This window comes from Dipodomys spectabilis, unplaced genomic scaffold (genome assembly GCF_019054845.1).
Source record: "Dipodomys spectabilis isolate Male_0828 unplaced genomic scaffold, ASM1905484v1 ptg000178l, whole genome shotgun sequence".
NCBI classification, from domain to species: domain Eukaryota; kingdom Metazoa; phylum Chordata; class Mammalia; order Rodentia; family Heteromyidae; genus Dipodomys; species Dipodomys spectabilis.
In genome coordinates, this window is record NW_024870855.1 from 8,368,710 (window position 1) to 8,396,635 (window position 27,926).

Here is a 27,926-nt window from a genome sequence, read left to right on the forward strand (position 1 = left end):
ACTCCTGCTGCTGCCACTCAGCAGCCCAAGGTAGCTGCCACCCCGCCAGCAAAAATGGCACTGAAGATCTATTAGCCTAGGCCAGGGTTTTAAGACTGTTTCTCAGATGTAATTAAAAAAAAAAGTCATGAAAACCAGATTTAGATATATTGGAAGTGCTAGGTCAAATTGTACAAAGCCTTTTGGCAAATTGGGAGATTGCCCAGAGTTGGGCTGAGATTTCATGGGTAGTTAATGCTGTTGGATCCTCCTGGGAGCTGCTAGAGTAGACCAAGAGTACTACTACCCTTCAGTTGCCCCTGCTGCAGGTTTGCCAGAAGGGAGAAGCAGAGGGTAATGAGGAGTGTCAGCAGGAGGGACTCTGGAGGTAGCGTGGTGAACTGCTCTTTCTTTAAATGTCCTTCATCCCTCCCCTTCCTCTGCCCCAGCCCCACAGGTAACCACAAAGCAAAAAGGGATAACTCGACAACTATCCTGAATACACATAAAGGGCAGAAAAGGTTACCTTGAAAGCAGTTGAAAGAATAAAATTGTAACCACATCAGTCAGGATGTAGCAGGGAGAAATAAGTTATGTTAACCCTGAACTTGCATCTACAGCTGTTTCTGGCATCTTGGAAAGGGGAGGTTGCACCTCCTACCCACGTTCCTAACAAAGCCATGGCTTAATCCGTTCACATGTAGGCAAGAGTGAACTTTGACCTCCTCCAGAGTTGGCAGTGTCCAATTATTTGCTAAGTAACTTGCACACTTACCAGCAGGTTCTCTCTTGCATAAAACTTGTCTCCCCTGTGGTAGTTTCTCCTTGTTCTGTACCATATTGTGATGAAAGAAAAGAGACATGTCATAAACATTCTTCACAAAATGCATTGCTTGTTTGGCTCTCAGGTTCAAATATCATGGCTTCTACAATATTTTCCATTGCTATGTTGAAGCCTTCATTTATTTGTCCAACTAGCAACTACACGTTGTTTATGAATAGGTCAAGTGCTAATGGGGGGTACACCAAGATAATGGCAGATTGAAATTCATGGCCTCTACTCACGGCCAGAGGAATACCATCTTCACCAGTCTCAATCCCTGTGACTCCCCAGTCCCACAGCCCTGCCTACTTCTTAGCAACAAGGGCCAGCCATGTGTTCTCTTGCTTTCTCGGTTTGACTCAAGCATTTTTTTTTCTATAGAAAAGGGACTGCCCATCTCCTTTTCTTCCTGATACTCCCAACTCAGACAGGCAGCCTTCTCTGACCAAATCTTGAAGCCACTTGAGCTTAGACATCAGTGCTTCCTCTTATGTGACAATCTTGCAAATATATCTCTTTCAAATTTTAATTGTAGCCTATATTTCTGGCAACGTTGTAGATCTTTGAAGATAGGAACTGTATTTTTCTCTGTCCTACCCTAAAGCCTAGTATTTGCTAGGTAGTTAAGACATCTTTAAATAAATGGACATATACATCTCTAGTCATTGTCCTCAAGATACATCCACAAATTATGAATTTCCAATAATAGGAAGGAAAAGAAAACTTTCCTCAATAATGGCTCGTTTTACTTGGGGAGGGAAGCAGACTTTAATGTAAGTCACTTGTGTTATATATTTTATGATGTCATATATAGAAATCCATTTTTTACTGTTGCTCCAAGCTCCCATCTGGTATGCCATGTGCAGCTCATGGTCAACTAGCTTCTAACTGTTTTCCTGCTGTGCATAATATTCTATCATTCTCTGGAGCTTATTTCTGCAATTTGCTGGGCTATGATCATCCATATTGAATTTTCATTTGGCTTACTCTAGGCCACATTATAACTTGTCACAACCATTTTAAATTCTCAGGCTAGATTTGAAGGGACTGTATTTTTGCTGCCCGTGGGAAGATAGGATAAAGATAAATGTATGTGAAAGAGAAATACTAAATAAAAATGAGTGAATTAATCTTCAGGCTCTGATATCAGTTCCTAGAAACACTGAGTTCTGAGGGCTGTCTGAAGAGAGGGGAGGACAAACAGAAACCTGGTTCTGATCTGAGCTCATCATTTACTATTTGGATGACTTTGAGTTAATCATATAGCCATTTCTAAGCCCCGTAATATTTACTGTACTATAGAATTATGCAATCATTAGTTTTGTGTTGATGCACATTATTAAAGAGCTGAAAGTTAGGAGAGAACAAATGAGACAAATGTGGTTGTTCCTAACTTTTCAACAAGCATCCTTATTTACAAATAACGGGGAGATAGCCTCAACTGACTCTCTACCTACTTTATCTCTTCCTCATGCTAAGCCCCATAAACTTTATTAATTGCATGTCAACTATGGGAAAATCATTAAACCAAATCTATGGTGAGCCATAAATCAACCAAACAGTAAGGGGAAAACTCCACTATAGCTTGCCTCAAAGAGCTTACCAAAAACTCCCATACAAAAACATAAACCTGCATGCAAATGTCAAGTGAGTATTCCTGATACTTGTTAGCAGGCAAAAGCTTATTCCAACTGAACTTGAATAAATTCATTCTTTTGGTAGAGTGTCAATCAGCAAAGAGAAGGAGAAAGTCCATTTCTGTAAAGGAAGAAATGTTGCGTGCAAAGTTTAGAGGCAAATATAGCTCTCCATAGTCATAGTAGCATTAGTTACAGTGGCCAAAGTCCAGAAGCATCCCCAATGTGAGTGAATAGATCAATATAAGGTGGTATGGACATACAATGCAAGATCATTCTACCTTAAAAATACACAAGGAAATTTTGACAAATGCTGCAACATACATGAAATGAGATGGAACAACAAAATATTAATTTACTATTAATAATACTAAGTGAATAAACAAGTCATAATAGAATGAGTACTGCCAGGAAATGGTGGCTCATTTCTATAATGCTCACTAGTCAGAAAACTGAGAAACAAGGTTCAAAGCTAGCTGGGACAGAAAAACCTATGAGACTCTTACCTCCAATTAACCAGCAATAATCTGGAAGTGGAGATGTGGCTCAAGTAGTAGAGTTCCAGGGTTGAGTGGAAAACCCAGGTGACAGAGTGAGGTCTTGAGTTCAAACACCAGTATCAGCATAAAAGAAAAAAACAGAGTAAGTACTATATTATTTTACTATTGTGAACCTTAAAGGGATGATAGTTGCCCAGGACTGGGGCCAGGGAAAGTGAAGTATTATTGCTTGACAGGTAGAGTCTCAGCTTTGTAAAAATATTCTGGAGACAGGAGTAATGGTTGCACTAAACTGTATACTTAAAATCATTAAGATGGTGCCAGGTGTCAGGTAGCTTATGCCTATAATCTTAGCTATTCAAGAGGCTGAGATCTAAGGATCACAGTTTGGAAAGGAAAGCTTTTGAGACATTTGTCACCAATTAGCCACTGAAAAGCCAGAAGTGGAACTGTGGCTCAAACAAATAGCTCAGAAACAGTGCCCATCCCCAAGACCAACACACACACACACACACACACACACACACACACACACACACACACACACACACACACACACACATACACAATGTCATTAAGATGACAATGTTTCCATTCGTATATTTTACTATAATTTGTTAAAAAATAAAAAAGTTGAAATTAAATATTTTAACTAAAAAAAAGATGCATTTGGCTGAGGCCTAGGTTCCTAGGAAGGAACGGGTGAAAACAAACCTAGAACACCAGTTTAACATATCCAAAGACAGTCAATGAGGACCAAGGAGGTGATATGCAGTCATCCTGAAGCATCTAAGTCAGAACTGCTGCAAGATGCATGGCCTGGCATTGTTGCAGGCTAATCTGAACATCTGGATGGTGATGGTAGAACTCCAATGTGACTCCAGGCCATGCCCACGCAGCATGACTCTGAAGCTGGAATGTCAGTGGAGGGAGAGAACATGTTAAGGACGGGCAGATGTAAGAGACAGACCATTTGTATGAAACAGAACACCTTGGACTGGCTAGCAGCAGGTGAGGAATGGAGGAAGCTGAAGTCACATGTAGTTTGTGTAAACTTTGCGAGGATGCCACTCCTTAGAGCAAGACTGGAATGTGTCTCTTCTTCACCATCTTCCAGAGCAAACTCAGAAGACACGGTTATTTGGTGACTGCTTGTGTTACTCATAGGTTTCTGGGATGAATTAGGATGTTTTATGAACTAGCTCCACACATATGTTACACCCACACTGAGAGGCATCATTATAATTAAGTTCTGTCACAATTTCCATTACACATCCTCGTTTTAAGGGACCAAGCACACAATCATAACATTTACTCTTCACTGAAACTTGGCATGGCTCGATCCAAGATCTAATCACTACTTTTCACCAATCCCCCCTCCACGAAAGATTAGATTATGCATACCAAATGTTAGTTTACTCTTAATACTTTTATGTTCAGAGGATCTTAGATGATATTCACCCAATCTCAAAATGTTCATCTGTAGTGTTTCTAAATGAAAAATATGAGCATGATACAATTGAGGAAATCTATGCTATAGGGCATAAGAAATTTTATAACATATTATTGATTTATAAGACTACTACTATATTCTCAAGAATTAGCAATAACGATTACATTAAATGCTATAAATGATATGTTCCTGTAATTAGAATGTTGCCGGTTCTGGAGCTTGAACTCAAGACCTGGGCACTGTCCCTGAGCCTCTCTGTGCTCAAGGCTAGTACTCTACCACTTGAACAACAGCACAACTTCAGGCTTTTTCTGAGTAGTTATTGGAGATAAACGTTTCACAGACTTTTCTGTCTGAACTGGCTTCGAATTGCAATCCTCAGATCTCAGCCTCCTGAGTAGCTAGGATTACAGGCGTGAGCCACTGGCACCCGGCAACATACACATTTTGAGCTGATTTTTTCCAATGCCCTACCATATGTACAGCTTTTTCTTTGTTTTGCTTCACCCTTGTAATTGAATTTCCAGGTTGGATAAACTATATAACTACATGTGGGGGGAAAAAGCCACAAAGAACCTTAAACGTACTGAGAAATATTGCCAAGGTTGAAATCCTATGGTAAATTGGATAATGGACTTAGCCACGTTTTTATAGTAGACCCCAGAACCCAGGTGTATTTAGTTTTCTGTCCATAATGGGGGATAGTGAAGGAGAGTCTTGAGATGGGGAAACTATGGTGGGATTTCTAATAGGCCAAGGCCATCCCAAGAGTCCTTACTGGACTGAGACAGAGGCATCAGAGCCACAGTAGATGAGACAATGAGAGACGAGATTCAAATAATGTGGAATGAAATTATCAACAAAAGCTTTCCATATCTTCTAGAAGGTGGAAAAGTCAAAAGTGCACATTCTACTCTAGGCAGCCCTGCTGACATCTTGGTAAAGGCTCTGGACCTTCCATACTGTCAGACTACATTTGTGTTGCTTTACACACCAAGCCTGTAATCATTTGTTATGGCAACAATAGGAAACTAATACAAATACTCTGTGATACAAGGAAGAGCCTGATGCCAATGACTCACATCTGTAATCCTATAATCCTAGCTACTCAGGAAGCTGAGATCTGAGACTTGCATTTGAAGCCAGCCTGATCAAGAAAGTCCACAAGACTTTTCTCTCCAATTGACTACCAAAAAGCCAGAAGTGGAGCTGTGGCTCAAATGGTAGAGCACTAGCCTTGATCAAAAAACCTTAGGGACAGCATCCGGGGTCTGAGTTCAAGCCTAAGGACCAGCACAAAAGCAAAAGGGAAGAAAAAAAGGAAGGAAGGAAGGACAAAAGGAAGGAAGGAAGGAAGCAAGCAAGCAAGCAAGAAGGAAGGGAGGGACAGAGGGAAAGATGCAAGAATTCCATTTAAATTTTAGGATCTTCAAATGTTTTTCAAAGATACAAAGTAAAGTAGAGTGCAGGTGACTCATGCCTGTAATCCTAGCTCTACTAGGGAGACTGAGATCTGAGGACTTCAGTTTAAAGCCAGCCTGGGCAGAAAACTTGGATTTTTATCTCCAATTAACTAACAAAAAGCCAGAAGTGGAGCTGTGAGTCATGTGGTAGAAGGCATATAGATGTAGGCATATATATATATATAAATGGAAATACTTTGGGGGTTTTTTATTTAAAAATCTTTGAGCTGATTCTATTCTCAATGGTTAATCTTTTAAATTATCATTACTCATAAACTTATTTTAATTGCTCTGGGTCAAAAATTGCTGATACAGTTCTATGATATGCCATAAATCCTTACTGGGTGCTGGTTTCCACAACCTGTCATCATATCGTATCTGTACAGGCTGACTTATGGAAAACTCTACACCCGGGGAGAGGAAATTGCAGCTTTCCTTTAGACACCTAGTTCTCACATGCCTTTTAAATACACTGCTTCGGTGAGGCACGTATAGCTAAGCACATTTATTCAACTCAGCCCTGTGAACGGATGCACAGTAAATCTAGAAACCCACTCCCCATTACTACTCTCTATTTCAGCCAGTAGAAAATCCTTAGTCCTCTGTTCAACTGTTGAAGGAAGAGCGAGGAATACATGCACCAGCTCCTAACAAAATCATCTGGCTGTAAGGCCCTGGCACATTCATTTTCTTTATCAAATAATGTTGGGAAATAAGGGACTAGGTGTTCACTTAGATTGTGGCCAGATTATAATATTGATGACTTTTCAAATTACCTTAACTTGGTTTGGCCAGCAACTCTCTTCCTGGACTTTGTATATTTGCTGGCAATAATACCGAGGGGTAAATAATAACCCTAAACATCTGGAATCCTTTCCCTCAGCTGTAGCAAGGATATAGATGGGCCAGGGCTGATGCCCAGAGCCCTCTGAGCCTCTGCAGTGTGGGAATATCGTCCTGGAGGCTCATGACAATAAGCAATGATAAAGAGCCAGGTAACAAACTAAGGGCAGGTAAATAAAGAACCAAGCGAGAATACCACCACTGTCACTCCACCCAAAAGAGAAACCAATGTGCATTCATACAGGAAGTCTACCACCTTTTAACTTCTATAGGCAAACAAGTGAGATGCAACTATTTTCAGACCATAATGGGGCCCTTAGATTATTTTTATCTGGCTTTGTACTAAATGGATCCCTACGTAGTGAGACAAGAGCTGAAAATTGACCTGAATGGATATAGAGACCCTGTACTTGAAAACCCTTGGTATCATTTGGACATGAGGTATGGCTCTTACCCTTTCCAGCCTTGTAATAGCCTTATTTATGAGTATGTCTAATCTCTAGACATCTAATCATCTAGAATTAGCATATGTCTAGGTAGTTAGTTACTGTGTGATAAGCATTTATGGAGGGGAGTGAGGGTGGAGAGGAAGAAAACAGGCTAACCTCTTCCATCTGTCTTATTTACTTCCACAGAAAACACTAGATAAAATAGGAAATACATTTCACACTTGGCTACAGAAGCCCATCAGTCCCTCTAGATTTTCTATCATTGGCTTTAGAGATCGCCAGGGTGCTGACACCAGGAGCATCAGGTGAAAGTCAAAGAAAAGAAGGAAGAAAGGTAAGTGTATGGTTTCACTGATACTCCTGTCAGATCTGTGACTGCCTTCCCTGCCCCCGCTCCTCACACACATTCAGTAGCATCTCTACATCCACAGAATCGTGTCCCTGAGGGGATAGCATTGATAGGGACCGGGAGGCTAGTTTACATTCAACCATACTCCCATAGCCCCCTGGGTAATTTCCTCCCAGGAATAGACTCTACTTAATGTAATTAACTTGAAAGCCTGAATTTCATGTGTGTTCTCTCCTAGTTGCTAACTGGGTATCCTCCCTTGGCCTGTCAGGGTGACTTTCTCCACTGAGAAATCACTGGGATCGACTTGCCTATATCTGTGAATCAGACTGAGCAATTGCTCTTTGGAAGCCTGTTCCCCCTCCAGGAATTTGACCTCTGGGGGAGTATTTCACTCTGATTGCCCCTATCTTCAGCTCCTCCCTGCATAGTCTGATCCCTCACTGTGATCACTATCCCAAGCAAAGCTCCTGTAGGCTACGGGGAAGTTCCTTCTTGAGCCTAGGTAATGTGCAATTAGCAGCTAGTTTTGCTAAAGCAGAAGGTCAGAGGTTGGGCAAGCTGGTTCCAGCTTCCTTGTCTCTAGCTACTTCTTCATCTTTCAATAGACTGTATGGCTGGATCTCTGGGTCCCACATAATAATAGGTGTTTGTCTGTTTGTGTCAATACTTGGATGTGAACTCAGGGCCTACATTATTGACTTGGCTTTCTTTTTTTCCCTCTAGGTTGGAGCTCTACCACTTGAGTCACAATTCCACTTCTAACTTTCTGTTGGTTAGTTGACGTTAAGTCTTTCAGACTTTTCTATCTGGGCTGGCTTCAAACCAGCATCCTCAGATCTTAGCCTCTGGAATAGCCAAGATTACAGGCATGCACCACTGCTGCCTTACTTCCATTCTTTATTGTAAGACATTGGCCATTAATGAAAAAAATTGAATCAGATCTTATTTTAGGTGATGTTATGGGGGTTGCCTAGAATAATGGAATCAACATTCTTCCTTCTTTTGATTTGATGGTCATTCTGGATTTTTCAGTCTCTCCTTCAGAAGTATTTTTCAGAGTTGCTTGAGCCATTTTAAAGGGAGAGTAGCAAGTACACCATTTTTGTTTCCATCTGTCATCCTCCAGAGAGCCCTTGGCTCTTGGCCATGATACCTTCTAAAAAATTACTCTCTGACACACCAAAACCAAAATGGCAGCAGGCCTAGTGCACTGACTCTCTGGCTTTTGCCTGGGAGGACTAGGAGGTGCTCCCTTTAATTATACTGGTATCCAATCACACAGAGTAGCTAGTTGTTCTAACCAATGAAAGACTGGCAGAGACTTCGAGAACTTTCTGGGTGTGCTGTAGTTCTCTTTTAAAACACAGAAGGTGACCTCTATCTCCTCTAGGAAATTGGTAACAAGAGATGTTTACCAAAGATAGACCCAGTAAGACCTGCTCAAGACTGGCATGATCTTCCCAGTATCTGGTTACAGGTCCCTTTCTTTTCTTTTACTTTTTGCAGTACAGGGATTTAAAGTCAGGTAACTTGTGCTTGCTCAGCAAGTGCTCTTAAGCTGTGGGCCCAAGGATCCCCGGCATATCCATCAATAACCACAACATCTTTCTTCAGGAAAAACCCACTCTTTTGGAAATCTATACTAATGTAGGAGAATTAAAGGTCATTTTTTTTTGGGGGGGGGGAGGTGGTCCAGTCATGGGGCCTGAACTCTGGGCCTGGGGGCTGTCCCTCATCTCTTCAGCTCAAGGCTAGCACTCTACCACTTGAGCCACAGCGCCACTTCCGGCTTTTTTCTTTTTGCTTATGTGGTGCTGAGGAATCGAACCCAGGACCTCAGGCATGCAAGGCAAGCGCTCTACCACTGAGCCACCTTCCCAGCCCTAAAGGTCATTTTCTATAACTCTTCATATTTCCACATATCCTTCTTGGGATTAAGAAAAAAAAAAATGAAGCCAGGTAAGGGTGTTTCACGCCTATAATCCTAACTAGTTAGGATTAGAACAGGGGTAGCTCAGATTAAACATTTGTGAGCTGGCACCAGCAGTGGCTCATTGCCTGTAATCCTAGCTACTCAGGAAGCTGAGAAGTGAGGATCATTGTTTGAAGTCAGCCCAGGCTGAAAAGTCTGTGATACTCTTATCTCTAGTTAAAAACAAAAAAAAAAGCCAAAAGTAGAGCTGTGGTTCAAGTTGTAGAATGCTAGTCTTAAGCAACAAAACTCAGGAATAGCGCCCAGGCCCTGAGTTCAAGCCTCAGAACCAGCACACACACAACACACACACACACACACACACACACACACGCACGCACACACACAGAACATTTTTTGAGACCCACTATCAACCCATAGGGGGTGTAGTGGCACATGCCTGTCATAGCAAAGACCTGGCAAATTAAACAGCAACAAGGGACATTCATTGCAGTTTCATGCTTTCATCTGGTCATTTCTTTAATTAACAAATGGTGACTGAGAACAGTGTCTCAGGCATGTTCTGAATCCTGAGAGTAAAGCAGATGCAATTGTTTATACTCTAGACAAAAAAGAAATGACATGTCAGCTAAGAAGAAAATGCAATCAAATACAAAACAAGAATGTGAATGATTCAGGGATACATCGTTGAAAAAGTTTCCTGTACATGTGAGTACATCCATTATCAGAAAAGGATGCCTTAGGGTCAGATCCTATCCAGCACTGAGTAGGACTAATTTCCCAGATATTATAGGACCTATAGGACCTATCTTAGATAAGTCCTTTGAAATCTCTGAATCTGATCTCAAGCTGTTCAACTCTCTCAGCTTTAACTTCAACTTTGTCTGCTAGTAAGGAAAACTAGATCAAGAGTGCAAGATTTCTGGAATGATCATAATTCTCAAATCATAGTTGGTAAAATGCATAATTTTAACTTCTTCAGCTTTTCTAGAAAAGTTCCTAAGTTCATAGAGTTTTTCCAAAATCAGGAACCTGGCCCTGGATTTCCTTCCTTATTTATAGTTCCTCTAGAAAACCTGGCGATGACCTAAATATCCTCTGAAATCTTAATGATTCTATTCATTCCTGGGCCAGGATTGTGATTTTGATGGAGGAGCGACTGGCAGGTTCTAGGGAGAGAAACAGACTCATAAAAGCAGGAGTAAACATAAAAGGCTGTGATTTCCAAAGAAAGCATCTTGTTAGGAGCTCACCTTTTTTTTTCTTTTCCAAGTTAGACTCGTTTGTAGATACTATCTGTTTTAGTTTGTAGACACTGTTTTGAGCTTATCTCTAAACTCTAGCACTTCTTTGATAGTGAACAAAAAGATAGAGAAAAAGACAAAATGTAATATTTCATGAAATGTGTGGCTGAAAGCAAAATCAAAAAGGGTGTTTCCACCGTCCCCCCCAAATTTTAAGTTCTTAACTGCAATATTTATTAAGAATGAGAAAAAAATCAACAACTTAAAAGTCTTTGAAATAGTAAGAAAAAAAGAAACAACAAAAGGAACGATTTTAAATTGCTAGTTTCCTATCTAATTTGAAGACAGAGAATCTGATGATACATACATAAATTCAGATGAACTACAAGGGGTTACTATATGACTTCATTTCAGACAAATTTAAAATTTCTTCAACATGCTATTGTACATGAGGAAGATCCTGGAAAGTTTTTATTGTTACAAAATTATGCAGTCAAATAGGAAGGGGACAAAAAAAATCCTACTTGATTAATTTTTCTAGAAAAACAATAGTTACTGAACTAATCTCCAAAGTCCCTTCTTTTTTAATCTAGAGAGGGTGAAAACTCCTTCAAACACCCCAGTAACTTTCTTAACCAGATTGATTATCCTTAGAATACACTGGTTAAGCCAAGCACAATTTGTAGATCAAAATCTTTCACCTGGCAAGTGTGGGGGGGGGGGGGGGTCGGGGAGGAAGGAAGGGGAGATGGGGGGAGGGAACTGGACGTAAATCTTGAGGGAAAGCAAGGGACCTTTCTTTTCTTTTACATTTTTATTGTAAAGGTAATGTACAGAGGGCTTGCAGTTAGATAAGTCAGGCAATGAGAACATTTCTTTTTAAACAGTGTCACCTCTTCCCTGATTTTCTCTCAGTTTTTGTTTTTCCCTCCGACCCCCCTTCTCCCCCCCCCCCCCAAGTTGTATAGATCTTTTTCAACACAGTGCCTACTGAGTATTCCTGATGAATTAGTTCACTCTTTGTCAAGGGATCTTTCCTTTCCCATTTTCCTTCCCAAAGAACATCATGAAATGGTACTGGCCTAGAGCCCTGCCTTCTTTTGAACCCAAAGAGATAAAGGAGTTCATTTAGTGTTTACTCCTTGAAGAATCTCCCCCAACAGCACCACCCTAGGAAGTCATTTAAAAAAAAAAAGTCCACCCAAACGCTTACAGCAGAGAAGCCTGAGGTTTTACCTGTCTTTAATTTATGCATCATTTTCCAATTGTGCCATTCAGGCAGGTGCGTGACCGCGGCCTCTGCGGACCCTCGGTGCTATTTTACCTGCTTGAATCTGTCAAAAAGCCATTTGTATGCGCCCGGCTAATGTGCTAGAAATAAAAGCCCCGACCTGTCAACGAAACGCTGCACCTGTCCCGAGCAGTTAAATTGTTCCATCTGCCTTTATCCCAGGAGATCAAAGACCCTCCCGGGGAGGGGGCGCAGAACCCAAGCCAGGATGGATCTGCTTGCCTTGGAGTTTCAGAAGAGGATGGGGGAGAGGACGGGGGAGGACAGGAGTCGGGGGGAGGGGGATGGTAAACCCACCGGGAACAGCAGCCCCGGCCGGGCCGGCTACCTGAACCAGCCTTTGTTTGGCGGGGGGGGCGCGCCGGGAGCGCATTAAGAACCGCAGGGGAAGACATTCATTCACTCTTCTTTTTTGGTGACATAGCTGGGGCATTCATGTGTTTTTAACCTTGAATAATTTTTGTCTCTAAGCTCCAAACAAGTTTTATCCTGTCTACAGGTCAGTTTTGTTACAGAGGCCAATTAGCAGTGCTACCTTCGCCTGAGGCAAAAAGCCAAGTAATGGTGAGGCCGGCCCTATGGAGGGGTGATGAATAACTCCGCAGAGCTGTAATTTGAAAGGGGGGCCTTTGAAGCATTTACCTTACATGGGACGCCATTGTCACGGCAGGGTGTTTGATCTTAAAATAATTTCCTTAATGATCTCACCACGGGAGCAATTGGCAGAGCAAGATTAGGCTGTAAGGCCTAATGGACATGGGAAAAGTTAAAATTGCTCCCAGAAAGGTATGTCCAAGCGCCGAGATCCTTCCGTGGGGTGCGTTCATTACTTACCGGGGTGAAAAGCCCAGCTGACTGCGTGCTCTGCACAGCTCATCAGAGAAAACCTGCAGACGTCCTGGGATGTGGGCTGGGCCCTGCCCTCCATCCTGCATTGAAGCGTCGGTGCATATTAAATGGTCTTGTCTTGTTTGAACCTTTATGGCTTTGGGTTTTGTGGCTGTTGTTTTCTTCCCCTCATGGGGCCACTGTCCTTGCGGTGTAAGCAGGGATAGGGTGGCAGTCTTAGGGCAGAAATCAGGGTTGGGTGAAAATGTGAGAGTATAACACAATTGGTCCCTTCTGTGGGCACTCACGGGAGCAAGTAGATGTGGGTGGGTATTTGACATTGCTTCTTCTGCCCAAATAGAGTTGTGTCCTCTCGAAAGGAAAATATTTCAAGTGCATGCCCCAAGTTGATGTATTTGTAACTTACATCTACATGTGTTTGTTCCGGAGGCGTCAATGACAAAGCACTTCCCTAGGATTTCACCTGTTTCACATGGAGAGAGAAGGCAGCTCAAGTTTAAATCTTTTCATTATCTGGCCCTTTCTACTGTTCAATGTTTGCTTACAGGTACTAATGAAAAAACACCTTTTAGCTGGACAATGGTAGTTCCTGCCTGTAATCCTCGCTAACCAGGAGGCTGAGATCTGAGGATCACAGGTCAAAGCCCACCTGGGCAGGAAAGTCTGTGAGACTATCTCCAATTAACTGCCAGAAAACTGGAAGTAGTGTTCTGGCTCAAAGTGGTAGAACACTAGCCTTGAGCAAAAAAGCTCAGAGATAGCAACCATGCTCCAAGTACAAGCACCATGACCAACAAAAAAAAAACAAACAAACAGCATTTTTTTTCAGTGTTGGAATTGGAATCGATAGTTTAAGTGAGTATCTAGCAGGAAAATCAGTAACCTAAGAGTTGCTATTTATGTATTTGGTGCTACAAGTAAAGAAATGTGATGTGATAGTATACAAATAATAAGTGAGTAAATCTTTTTCTCCAGTGCAATTTGGTATGGGGGGGAAGGGAAGGGGGAAAGAGTGTAGGTACTAGAGCTTGAGCTCAGGGCCTGAGTAGTGTCCCTGTGCATTTTTTTTCTTTGCTCAAAGCTTGGGCTATACCACTTGCACCATGCCTCCACTTCCAGATTTTTGGTGGTTTAGGAGATATGAGTCTCACAGACTCTCCTGCTTGGGCTGATTTTGAACAGTGATCCTTAGATCTCAGCCTCCTGAGTAGCTAAGTTTATAGGCATGAGCCACCAGCTCCAATACATACTAAGGAGAACCATAGAGTCTACTCATGCAATTCAGTATTCTTGACAAGTGGCAAACAAAATACAACTTAGGAAATGACACTAGAAAGATTTGAGTTCAAGTCACTCTCACGAAGAAGGAGGAGGATGAGGAGGACGGAGCTCAACTTTAAGGTCACAATACATGAGTCTGATTCCCCAAGATCTACAATGTTTACCTGTGTCTGATAGTACAGTTGATAGTACTGTGTGCAATATTAATTCATCCAAATCAAGTGATGATGAGCACTAGTTCCAGTTGCATGTAAAAATAGAAGACCCTGCAATTGTTCCCTACAGTTTTGAAGCCTTGGTGAAATTTAGTCTTTTCAATCCATTTCTGGTTAATCTGTTGACATGTACCTAAGACTCTCTTCCTACCAACATACAGTGTGGAATTATTTTGAACTTGTCTTCCCATATCTTATCTGTGCAGAGAAATTAGCAACTTATTCCGCTCTGACACATGGAATTAACAGAGGCTTAAGTAAAGATCAAATATTCTTTGTTCACATATTGTACTTGTTAAATGACTTGATAGGTGAGCATGGTGCTCATGTTGCATGCTGGGTCCAAGAATGGCAGCTGATCAGGATTGGCACTGCTATGTCTTAATCTTTTTCAATTAGCTAAAATAAGATGGTTTTTGTATCATGAGAAAGCAAGCACACATAGCTAATGTGAAGATTAAGGGAACATCATGTTTGGAAAAATGCGTGAAACCCACAGAAAATAAGAGCTCCCTACTGGTTCTCTCCTACTCTGTGCTCTGAAAACCTTTAAATCTCCGTATTCCTCTATCCTCTTCCATAATCAGTCTCACCCTCTTCCCCTCCACCACCATTTCTGCCTGGGATTAAGTAGGTTGTTATAACTGAAGCTGTTTTCAGTGAGTATATTTGAATGTTAAGCTAAGGGTATTTATGAACCGCTAAACTTTCTGGGAAAACAAGATTAATTCAGTTCATCTCAAAGCCTTGAGTATGAACCTAGGGGGTCCTAGTATCCTAAGTACTGGTTGACCACTGAGACTTCCTTCCTCCCTTCCTTCCTTCTTTCCTTCCTTCCTTCCTTCCTTCCTTCCTCCCAGCTTTCTTCCTCCCTCCTTCCCTGCCTGAACCTTTCTTCCTTCTCCCTCTCTCCCTTCTTTTTTCCCTTCCTCTCTTCTCTCCTCCCTCCCTCTCCTCTTCCTTCCTTCCTTTTTTCCTGCTTGCGTTTAGCCATCATTACCACTTATTAAAACTTAGAAGCCAGGAAGAAAACTATGTTACCCTCACTAAGAAAACAACTATTAATTATAAAATATAAAAATGAAAAAATTAGAATAAGAAAGACCAGGCTCCCATGGCTCATACCTGGAAATCTAGCTACTCAGGAAACTAACATCTGAGAACCACGGTTCGAAGCTAGCCCAGGCTGGTTAATTGAGATGGAGGTGAACTTAGAGGTCTGGTTCAATTGGTAGAGCACCAACTATGAGCAAAAAATCTAAGCAAGAGCTCTGGACCCTAGTACTGGCATATGCACACACATGCACATGTACACACACACACCCACACATACACAAGAAGAAGAAGAAGAGGAGGAGGAGGAGAAGAAGGAGGAGGAGGAGGAGGAGGAGATGGAGGAAGAAAAGATAACTAGGATATAAAGGTAGTTATGATGTTTCGATGTGAATCTCAATATTTTGAGTAGCAACATGAATTATTACTTAATTTTCTTCTTTGTTAATCTCTTTATCTTTCCCTCAACTCTCCCTTTCCATTTCTTTCTGTGTCACTCTCTGTCCCCCCATATCTGTCCATATTTTCATTTTTGTCTCTGCCCCATTTCTTGTTCCTCTTCTGACTCTGTCTCTCCAGATGTTTCTCCATCTCTTGTTAGCCCTTTGCCTCAACCTTTCTCTCTCTAAAACTCCATGATACAAATGAAACTATCATAGCTGAGTCTGAGCTGGGTTCTGATGGCTCACAACTGTAATCGTAGCCATGCAGGAGGCTGAGATCTAAGGATCGTGGTTCAAAGTCTGCCCTAGCAGGAAAGTCTGTTAGACTCTTATTTCCAATGAACTACCAGAAAACTAGAAGTGAAGCTGTGGCTCAAAGTGGTACAGCACTAGCCATAAGCAAAAAGAGAGCTCAGGGATAGCACCTCAGGCCCTGAGTTGGAGACCGACTAAAAGAAAGAAAGCTGAGACCGAATATTATCCATCTTAAAAAAAAAAAAAAAACTCACCAATTTAGATTTGCATTTCCCAGCTACAGTTTTGAAGTGATGGCTTACTCTCAGAAGTTCCCATCTGTCTGGGATAGATGTGGAGGTCAAGGAGCACTTGACCTTCAACCCCCAGCAGAGGCTGAGCCATCTCCTGAGCCTACACACAGTAAGAAGCAAAGGCAACTGCCTTGTGAGTTGTCCCATTCATGCTGAAGAAGCATCCAAAGAAGAAGCAGGATGAAAGACAAGGTCCGGTCAAGTCGCTCACTACTTCCTCCCGCCCTGCTCTCCTCCCAGGTGCGCTGACTGCTGTGCCTTGCCAGAGGTACTCCCCGGGCCTAGAACCATCCTCTCATCCAAAGGACACGTAAATTCCACCCAGGGAGTTCTCAAATCACCTAGCTGATCATTCAATTTATATACAGTATCAAGTGTTCATTTCAGAGCTGCTATTTTAGTCCCACAAAACTACTGGTCCTTGACCTCTGCTTTGCCAGGGCCCTCCAAGATGTAAGAGTAACTTTTTAGCACTTGCAGAGAAAGCAATTGAAGTTCATTTCTCACAGATTACCAGGCCCATCAGAAATGAAAATACCATCATGCAGGCATTGGATGATTTTCCAGTGTCCATTGCTGTGGGTGGAGCGAGCCTGCTGTGATGAACTGTGTGCCATTTGGTCCCTGAGAGCATAGGAATGTCACCAGGAAACAGTCTGGCTAGATCTCTATGAGGTTTTCTTTTCGTTATCCTCAAATCTCATCCCAGTTTCTCATTTTAGGTTTTCACAATGGGGTAGGGTCTACACTGGTTTCAGAGGGGGCGTGTTGGTGGCTTAACCCCAGTGAGCTCATGGTTGGTTGCCTGAGGAAGGGAGACAGGCACCCTCTGCACTCAGAGAGGGGAGGGGAGGGGAGAGGAGAGGAAAGGAGAGAAGAGAAGAGAAGAGAAGAGGAGAGAGATGCTGGAGAAAATGGACAATTGTATTGCTCAGAACCTTCCCTAAGATCAAGCATGTCAGTCCATAGCCCCTACTGAGCTGTGCCCATTGGTCTTTCTCCAGGGAAAAACAAAACAAAATAAAACAAAAAAGATCCCCATAGATTCTCTTTCTGTTTCTTGCTGTACCCTTCTCCTTCCCAACCCTTCCTTTCCAACTTCCCCCTCCCCTCTCATAATCTGCTCCTCTGCTCTGTCTGAATCAAATGAGTTTCTGCTAGGAAGCTTGAAGGACAGATGAATACTCTGGCTAGTAGTCCACATTTCAATTGTCAGGTAGTAAGTAAAATATTATTGAAGCACAGTGATTTTAGAATCCCTTCCCCAAGGGGCTAGAAATTTCTGGGCCACTATTTTGCCAAGAAGTCCAGGGTAAGGATGGTCAGCCTTGAGGATTACTACAAAACTGAAAAAATGAAAATGAGATTTGTCATCATATCCCTTTATTTCTGGTACCTTTTAAACATTACAATTTACTTTTAAGCCCCAGTTCTTAAAAGGCACTGGAAACTTGGTGGGTTATTTTTTTTTCTCCCTCTTAAACAAAATGACAGCCAGAGACAACATTAGAATTTATAAATTTGAAATGACATTACCTTTGAATAAACCTTTAGTCTTTTCCTACAGCTATCATTTCTATCTCAAGGATAAACATCAATCCTATCTTAGCTTTAAAATGGAAAGAAAAAAAGCAAGTTCTCAAGTAGATGTTTTCTCATGGGTCTTTTTCTTAGATGTAGTAAGGAAAATGGACTACTTATAAGACTTTCAGAAAAGCGTCTATCTACCAGTGAGTGTCTGGCTGTAAGGTCTGGTATATTAGATTGTGCTGATACACACCAACACTTGATGGGTGCTAGGTGGTTTTAATGGCTTCAATCTTCCCAATATACACGATTTATCATTAGTCTCATAATCATGATAATAATGTCTTCTGTAGGAGCTTGTAGTCCTTGCTGGAGCTGCTACCTCTCAAGACCCAGGCTCTGGTTCCTCCAGCTGCTGCAATGCAGTGCCTGCTAATGCTTGGCTGCATCACTCTCTAGGAAAATTTGTCCTCAGCTGAAAGAGAATGACCTCTGTCAAAGCGAGGTCCCCCTGCTTGTGGCAGTCAGTCTGCCTTCTAAGTCTGATGGACTCGGGAAGCATAAAAACTGCTGTGCACTTAACTTGGAAGTGACTCTTTTTTTTTTCTTGTAACAACGGGGAATGTGGGAGTGTGGCTTCTCTGTTCTCTCTTCTTCCTCTCCCCTGGAGATGTGGGAGACGTGAGAGACAGAGCCGGACTCTGGGAAGGTAAGTGAGAGAGAGTGAGAGAGAGTGGCACAGGAGAAGAGGAAGAACTACTAGATTTGGGCTGGAAAAGAAGTGAGGGTGAAGCAGAGAAAGCCAGTAGGGAAGGGTCAGGTGGGCCTCCTTTATAAAGGGCAAGGGGAGAGGTTAAGTAGGTCCCGCCCAGGAAAGGCCAGGAAGGAAGTGTTAGGTGGGTCCTGTCCATAGAAATCAAGGGGAAAAAGCAAATAGGCCTCCTCCAGGAAAGAAAGGGAAAACCAGTTTAACTCCTCAACACCTTGCTTACCTATCTCCCCAGACACTTATTCCATCCTTCACCCCTTCTATGAGGTTTGGCCCTCTTGCCTCAACTTGGCCTAGGTAAAGAGCCACCCAACTCGAGCTCCCAGTGGGACTGGCTGATTGCTTTCTTGCTCTAGTGTTACAGTTTTAATTCGTCTGCCCATGCAATCCTGTTTTCTTCCCACCCTCAGAGGTATTGATCCCCAGGGGCTGCCCAAGAAACTTCCTGCTGGAAAACGTGAGCTCAAAGACTCGTTGCCAGAACCTGACTGAAGACACTTAGGTTTGTCAAATGTGTCCTTGTTTTAAAAACCATCTTACAACAAACAGGCTCAGGAAAGCAAAGTGGGCTTTTTCAGGGCCACACAAATAAGAACTGCTGTACATGAGAGAGTTTCAGTTCTAAGACTTCTTGTCCAAGACCCTGGCAAAGTATGTGTATATATATATATATATAAATATATATATATTATACTTTTTATTGCTATTGTAGAGGTGATGTAAGAGGGGTTATCACGATGTATTTTTATTATATTTTTTATTATCTTTAAGGAGATGTACAAAGGGGTTACCATTCAACAAATCAGTTTATGAATACAATGCCTCTGATCTGTTCTTCCCCTTCCTTTAAGTTTCTGAATTTTGAGGATATGCGTTACATTTTATGACTGTATTCCTTGCTTCCTCTCTTCATTCATCTACCCCTCTCCCCTTAATTCTACCCCCTTTCAAATACCCATGTTGTGGTCATCATTTAGTTGGACTCTGAGCTAGCCTTTCTAAGGAATGACACCCTTTGAATTCTCCCCTAAAAATACCATATTTTGGTGACTACATCTGTGTACACTTGGATCTAGCACGGAAGTGTTTACTAGTAGCACATTTATAAATTACTTCTAGCTTACCCGTATGAGAGTAAATATTCACCCTTTCTCTCTCCAAGCTTGACATACTTCACTTAACATGGCTGTTTTCAGATCCATCCATTTCTCTACAAATGATTTGAAATCATTCTTCCCAATGGATGAGTAAAATTCTGTTGAGTACATAGACCACATTTTCTTCATTCATTTCTCCTCCCCAAACCACCACCTCTGTTTGTGATGCTTTCTTGGCCACCAGTGAGGGTCCCTCACTCCCATGGTTCAGCCCAGCACTGACCCAGCAGAGAAAAATTCTTTCTGTTTCTCAGTGACACGTATCTCATGTCTATTCAGTGCCTGGATTTTTCTTGAGCTTCCAGGACCTCAGGGATTCCACCCTGCCACTAAATCCTCTCCCTGCCTGAGTGGTAGGCACAGCTCACACCAATTAACTCCTCTGCATAGCCCCAGGGCAGGTGTTCGGGGACCCAAAGGTTCATAGGAACTGCACTGTGATCTATTTCTGATCCTTGCTTTTGTCTGTTATTTTGTTTGGATAGTATTTCACAATGCAAGCTAGTCTGTTCAGATCAGTCTTGAAGAGTTCCACCCATGGCCATCTGCCACCAGAGCTGGGTGGCCTGGGTCTAACAGGCTTAGTCAGTGGCCCTGTGTAGTGTTCCCCTTCATCACTAAATACAAGGCACTTTCTGACATCCCATCTGCTGACCCTTACATAATATTATGGGCTGGTAAATATTCCTACTCTGACCCAGGGTACATGTTTTAATTAAAGCTCATCTATTCTGATCTTGACTTTAAATGTCCTTTTGTGTATGTGCGTGCTGCTGCTATGGCTTGACCTCAGGGCTTGGGTGTTTTCAGTCAAGGCTGGTGCTCTACTACTTGAGCCCTAGCTCCACTTCTGGCTTTTTGCTGGTTAATTGAAAATCAGAGTCTCATGGACTTTCCTGCCTAGGCTGACTTCACACCACAATTCTCAGATCTTAGTCTCCTGAGTATTTTAGATTACAGGTGTGAACCACGGTGTCTGGTTAAATAACCATCTGAAAAAAGATTTGAACCCCTCATTTAGTTAATGGACATCTCCACACCCCCCCCCCCCGCCCTAAAACTCCTATGTTGTAGGGTTTTCATAAAATTCCTATTCACCTTACAAGTGTCTTTTCTGTACCCAATCAAATCCAAGAGTTTAGTATGCTTCTGCCTGGTCCCATCCTACTCTGAGTTTAGAGCATTGACTGAGGAGAAGCCTAGTTTCCTGGGTTCAGACCTTCTCCTTTGCCAGTCACTGGCTGGGTGGTCTTAGGCGAGTTAATTAACTGCACTGCCCTCAATTTCCTGTGTATAAAACGGTCCCAGCAGCAGGACTATGGTGAACACTAAGCAAGGAACTTGATGCTGAAGTCTGGCTAAAGTCCAGCGCTAGTGACTTATGCCTATAGTCCTGACTACTCAGAAGCTGAGATCTAAAGATTGTCATTTGAGGCCAACTGAGGCAGGAAAGACCCCAAGATTCTTATCTTTAATTAATCACCAAAAATCCAAGAGGGGTGGTGAGGCTCCACTGGTAGAGTGCCAGCCTTGAGTGAAAAAAAACTAAGGGACAACATACAAGCCATGAGTTCAAGCCTCAGTGCTGGCACAAAAAAAGTAAAATAAAATAAATAAAATGAATAAATAAATGTACTAAAATAGAGGGGTCGGGTCTGGTCAGCGCCATCTTGGCCACATGGTGGATGGTAGGCTCTGGCATCCTGTCTTCATAGTGGGGGAAGGTGAAGCCCCCACCTCTCAGGTGATGGGCATGCCTGAATCCCTGGAGGCAGGGGCGGGCTCCTGGCTGATAGGTTACTAAACCTGTCAGTCCAGTGCCTGGGATTGGGAGTTTCCTGTGACCCTGTCCCCTGACCTGACCCCTATTTAGGCCCTGACTCGCTCAGGCACCATTATGCCACGTGTCTCCATGTTTGTGTCCTGTGTCCTGTCTCCTGGCACTTTGGTCACCATAGCATCCCAATTCAGCTCTCCATTAGAACTGAATTGGTTTGTTGGTATTGTTTTTGCTCTTTTTCTCCTCTCTGGCCTTCAGGGCTCAGTTTTCTAATAGTGTTAAGTGTATTTGCTGGCTGCGGGCCTTTGAGACAGGAGTCTACCAGTCCACCATGCAGTCGCTGGCCTTTTAATAAAGACTCCAAAATTCAATCTTTCAAAATGTGCCTCCCTGTTTTCTCATCTTATAACAGTACTTACAGGTTCCATGATTTTTCTTAGTATTTTTCTTCGTGCTCCTCAGACAGGTACAGTCCAGAGATTTTTTTTTAAATGCCATCATCCTTTTGTTTTGCTTGACTACATTTTGTATCAGGGAGCAGAAAGAAAAAAAAAATCTCCTTTGAACATTTAAATATCTTCCATTTCCCAGGCAAGGAGGACACAGAAAGGGAAGGGAAGTGCTGCCGATGTTTCTTAACATGGAGTGAGGTTTTTTTGTTTTTGTTTTTTTAGCAGTTTTCCATTTGCTCTGGGTTGACCACAGCTACTATTAGCAAGCACTGAGAGTCAGAGGAGGTTAGCGTGCTGCATAAACCCTGCTTTTAAAAAGCTCCCAGGCTGGGTCAAAGACCAGGAAATGCTCCCGCTGTAATTCTCATTTTCAACTGAATTGGACCTAGCTACAAGAATGCAGCCTGAGTCCCGCTATGTTCTGGGAACCTTGAACTTTGCATTATAATGACCTATACCCCAACAGAAGCACATTACAAGTGGTTTCAAAAGGATAAACTCTAATTTATATGAAGCTAGTATTCAAATTTAAGCAGCCCTTTATGAAAGCCAAACTAAAAACCTCATCGTTTATGCAATACCTCCTTACAGACACCTCATTACCTGGAAAGTGCTGACTGCTGACAGGTTGGAGGGCCGCTGCACACCGAGGCCAAGCCTTCCCTTTGTCCCACCATGGCCATCCACTGCTCTTAGCATTCTGATTATCTGCAGCAGTCTCCATTTAGTCTCCTAAACACCATAATTAGAAGCTGAAAAGCCCACAGCAACAAAACCCAGCAAGGTCTCCTTATGAAGAGAATCTGTAGCTCAGCCAGATGCTGGAGGTTCATGCCTATAATCTACATACAATGGAGGCTGAGATTTGAGGATCACAGTTCAAGGCCAGCCAGGGTAGGAAAGGCCATGAGTCTCTTATCTTTAATGAACCACCAAAAGGCCCAAAATGGAAGTGTGGCTCAAGTAATAGAGTGTGAGCCTTGAGTGAAAAGGCCGAAACAGTGCCTAGGTCCCAGTACCACCGTGCGCGCACACGCGCGTGCACGCGCACACGCACACACACACACACACACAAACAAACACACACACTCTTTCTATAGTTTAACAAGTGACCCCTTGTAATCCAGCCAGGTGGGATTACAGCCTTCTGCCCCATGGACTCCTTGGCTAGCATGGAGTTTTCCTTGGTGCTGTTCTTTAGCAATCCCATGTAGATTTTAATTTCTTTGTCATAATTCTTGTCTCACTGGCCTCCATTCCTTGTTTGTTCGTAACTTTCACTTTCTTACAGAGAAGGGCAGAAAGGAAGACTTGTCTGCTGGAAGAGTTCAGAGTCTCCATTATAGTGAGACCCATGTCTTGCAAATGAATAGAAGCAAAAAAAGAGCCAAAGAGAGGGAGGTAATTTTAGGGCAAAAGAAAAGATGTCCCGGGGGGCTGGGAAGGTGGCTCAGTGGTAGCACGCTTGCCTTGCATGCTCAAGGCCCTGGGTTCGATTCCTCAGCACCACATAAGCAAAAAGAAAAAAGCCGGAAGTGGCGCTGTGGCTCAAGTGGTAGAGCGCTAGCCTTGAGCTGAAGAGCTGAGGGACAGTGCCCAGGCCCAGAGTTCAGGCCCCACGACCAGACATCCTCCCCCCAAAAAAAAAAAATCTCAAAAACTTTAATCAGGGCACTGGTGGCTCACGCCTGTAATACTAGCTACTCAGAGGCTGAGATCTGAGGATCATGATTCAAAGCCAGCCCGGACAGGAAAGACTGTGAGACTCCTATCTCCAATAAACCACCAGAAAAAAACTGGAAGGGGTGCTGTAGCTCACGTGGTAGAGTGCTCGCCTTGAGCTGAAGAGCTGAAGAGTTGAGGGACAGCACCCAAGCCCAGAGTTCAAGCCCCATGACCGACAAAAGAAAGAAAGAAAGAAAGAAAGAAAGAAAGAAAGAAAGAAAGAAAGAAAGGAAGGAAGGAAGGAAGGAAGGAAGGAAGGAAGGAAGGAAGGAAGGAAGGAAGGAAGGAAGGAAGGAAGGAAGGAAGGAAGGAAGGAAGGGAGAGAGAGAGAGAGAAAGAAGAAAGAAAGAAAGAAAGAAAGAAAGAAAGAAAGAAAGAAAGAAAGAAAGAAAGAAAGAAAGGAAGGAAGGAAGGAAGGAAGGAAGGAAGGAAGGAAGGAAGGAAGGAAGGAAGGAAGGGAGAGAGAGAGAGAGAAAGAAAGAAAGAAAAAGAAAGAAAGAAAGAAAGAAAGAAAGAAAGAAAGAAAGAAAGAAAGAAAGAAAGAAAGAAAGAAAGAAAGAAAGAAAGAAAGAAAGAAAGAAAGAAATGAGGTCCCTGTTCAGATCACTGACTTTTTTACTTGGGCACTCACTATCTCTTTCCATTTCACTTGTGTTCTCAAATGCTGACCATACTTCGAGTTTTGTGGGAGATAAAACGCACCATCAGTCAATTTCACATGAGTATAAATAAGCACATAATCTCAGTCTCTCTGTCTCTGTCCTCTCTTTCCGATAACAGAAGAAAGCAGACAGTTGGAAGAGAAAATTCAAAGAAAAAGTTGTTAGAAACATTAGAGAAAAACTCTTCTATTTTTGCCAGGCACTGGTGGCTCACGTCTATAATCCTAGCTACTCAGGAGGCTGAGATCTGAGGATCGTGGTTCAAAGCCAGCCCTGGCAGGAAAGTCCGTGAGACTCTTATCTCCAATAAACCACTAGAAAATCGGAAGTGGCGCTGTGGCTCAAGCTGTAGAGCGCTCACCTTGAGCTGAAGAGTGCAGGGACAACGTCCAACCCCAGAGTTCAAGCCCCATGACCAATAACAACAACAAAAAACTTTTATTTTGATATTTTACTTGGGACTGTTGTGAATTAGAATCCCTGGCTCCAGCACAATGTTACCAATTTACATGTTGACTCTTAGCCTGGAAATGTTAGGTGGGGAGAAAGTGAGATTGTGTTCTGGTATCTCATAGCTACTTGAAGAAATCCTTCCCACGACCAAGCAGACACAAGGCTGCTCTGCGATGTACTTCTCTCATTTAAGCCAAGCATCTGAAATGTGAAAATAAATCTCAGTGGTTTTTTAAAAAAAAATCTTTATTTCATATTCTGCTGGTGAAACACTGAACTCTGAAAAATGGGCATGTCAGCACTGCTTTTAATAAATCTACTCACCTGTCATATGTTTCCAAGGTTTCCTGACTGCTCGCTAATTATCAAGCTGTATTTCTCTTATTTCTCTAATCTTCAGAACACAATGAAGCGTATCAATCAGCAGAAACCTCAGGGAAGTGGCTCATCTCCTAATTCCCATCTCAGCTGCTGTGAGGTACCAGCCTCCAATTCAGGACAGCGCTGCTGTGCAGCATGACTTTTCTGCACACACCACACCATTTGCCCTAGACATACCCATAGGCTAAGGCTGAGTTTGTTTAAGAAGCCTGGAAGTGAAGGCTTATTCCCAATATGATGGTATTTGGGTGTGGGGCATTTAAGAGGTAGACAGTTAGGAGAATAGAAGCCTCATGAATGGAGCTCAAGCACTTAGAGGCCCCACAGACCCAGACACTGGGTGCTCATGCATGTAATCCTAGCTACTGGTGAGGCTGATATCTGATGATCAAAGTTCAAAGCCAGCCTGGGCAAGAAAACTTGAGACTCATCTCCAATTAACCACCAAAAGAGCTAGAAGTAGATCTGGGGCTCACGTGATACTCCAGCCTTGAGCAGAGAAGTGCAAGAACAGCACCCAGGCCCTGAGTTCAAGCCCCAGGAGTAGCACGAAAAAAGAAAAATACAAATGAAAAATGAGAGATTCCACAAGGCTCTTTGCACCTTCTACCATATGAGGACATAGCAAGAAGCTAGTCATGCACTGAACCAAGATGTTGGCCCTCACCCAACACCAGTTCTTCAGGGTCTTGCTCTTGACCTTCTCTCTCTCACAGAGCTTAAGAATTAAACGTCTGCTCTTATAAGACACCCTGCATTCTGTGATCACAACCCCAAACTACTTAGACACTCACCCAAAGGAAGTAGTGCTTGATGGAGTGAGAAAGGAAACTTAGAGGTAAGTATGACCAACCCCTCTGTCTGCCCTCTTTCCAACCAATTGTCTTCTGAGAGTTCGCAGAATTTCCCTGTCCCTACCTAATCACTGTTCTGTTCTTTTGTTTTTGTTTCACTTCATTGTTTGTTTTTGGTGCCAATACTGGGACTTGAACTCAGAGCCTGGGCACTGTCCATAAGCTCTTTTGCTCAAAGCTAGCATTCAACCACTTGAGCCACAGGTCCACTTCCCACTTTTTGGTGAGAGATAAGAGTCTCCTGGAATTCCTGGCCTGGGCCGGCTTTGAACCATGATCCACTCAGATCTTTGCTTTCTGAGTAGCTAGGATTACAGTCATGAGCTATTGGTGCTCAGCTTCTTGTTGTTTTAAGATGAACATTTATTGCCTCTTGCAACTTCCCTTCCTGTCTTAAGATTTTTTGGTGGAAGAAGATGGGGGGAAATATTAGGGTGCGAATTCAAAGTTTTGTGATTGGTAAGCAAGACCTCTACCACTTAAACCTTACCCCCAAGCCCTTTGATGTTACAATCCTTACTGCCTCAAAGAAAGATTCTATCTCTGTTTGCACTTGCTAGTCCTCTCCTGGAAATCTTTCCCCTGCTTCTTTCCTCTTTATCACCTCTTAGTGAATGACTGAATGACCAAGTGAATGGCAAAGAGCCAAAGAAAGTTAGTTAGTTTCATCCTTGGAGCAAATTTGCATAAGTAATAGATTCACCTAGAAATAGAAGGCCTAAAAATAGAGAAACGCTGGTAATATTTACTTTAGCCCACACACTCCCCACTGCTGTTGGCTGAGAAAGTGAGAAAGAAAGAAGATAGGTAAAATAATGAAACACTGGTTCAAATACTAAGAAGAAAATGTCCTCCCAAACTTTGGTACCTTGTCTGCGATGTTGCTCTATGAAAGACCCTATTTTTATTCATGGAGTCTAGCAAGTGATAGGCAATCACAGGACTGGAGATTTCTATAGCTTTTTTGTAAGCGCCTTTTAAAATTAGGGAGCATGGACTCGTCACCTCCTTTCTGTTCCTCCTGCATCTTTGAGCCAAGAGATCTATCCGATTCTCTTCTAGTGATGACATCCTGTGATTCTGAAGTCTACTCAAATTCAAAGCCCCAATGGACAGCCTAAAAATTCTAATGCAAGGGTTCAGCTGCCAGAGCCAGCCCTACCTTCAGGTGTTGCTCTTTGGAGGAAGGTGAGGGTGGAGTTCTGGCACCTGAGGCTTTTGTTCCTCTACCCTGCCCCTGTCAGGTCACAAAGCTCCCGTATTGCCAACTCAATGGCCTACTTTAAGTCTTTGTCTTCCATAGCCACCAGGAACTTTTGGCAGATGACTGCTGCCCTCCTTTCTGTGATCCTTTCTTCATAGCCTGTCTATGATTCTGGGTCCTCTTTCCCCACTCTTGACTCTGGAGTCCCCAGAACTTGGTTTTAGAATTTCTTCTCTTCATCCACATTCCCTCAGTACCACCATCCAGCTCAAGGAGCTAAGAAGTATTTGTATACTGATGACTCCCACATTGATGGCTATGTTTCCTGGTGGTTTACCTAAGCCAGATCACTTATCTTCCTTCACAAGTCTATACTTAATTGACAATGACTTCACAAAAACCAGCCATGGGGAAGTATTTTTACCAAAGGAATTGCCAAATAGTACTCATTGGGACTCTTTCCTCTCTATTCTCAGAAAGCCCATTGCTAATATAAGTTTGTACATCCAAATGCCTTTTAGAGGTTTAACTTAACATGTCCATACCTAAGTCTCTGTTTACTCCAGCCCAGACATGCTCCCCAGCTGTCTTATCTCAGTAAATACA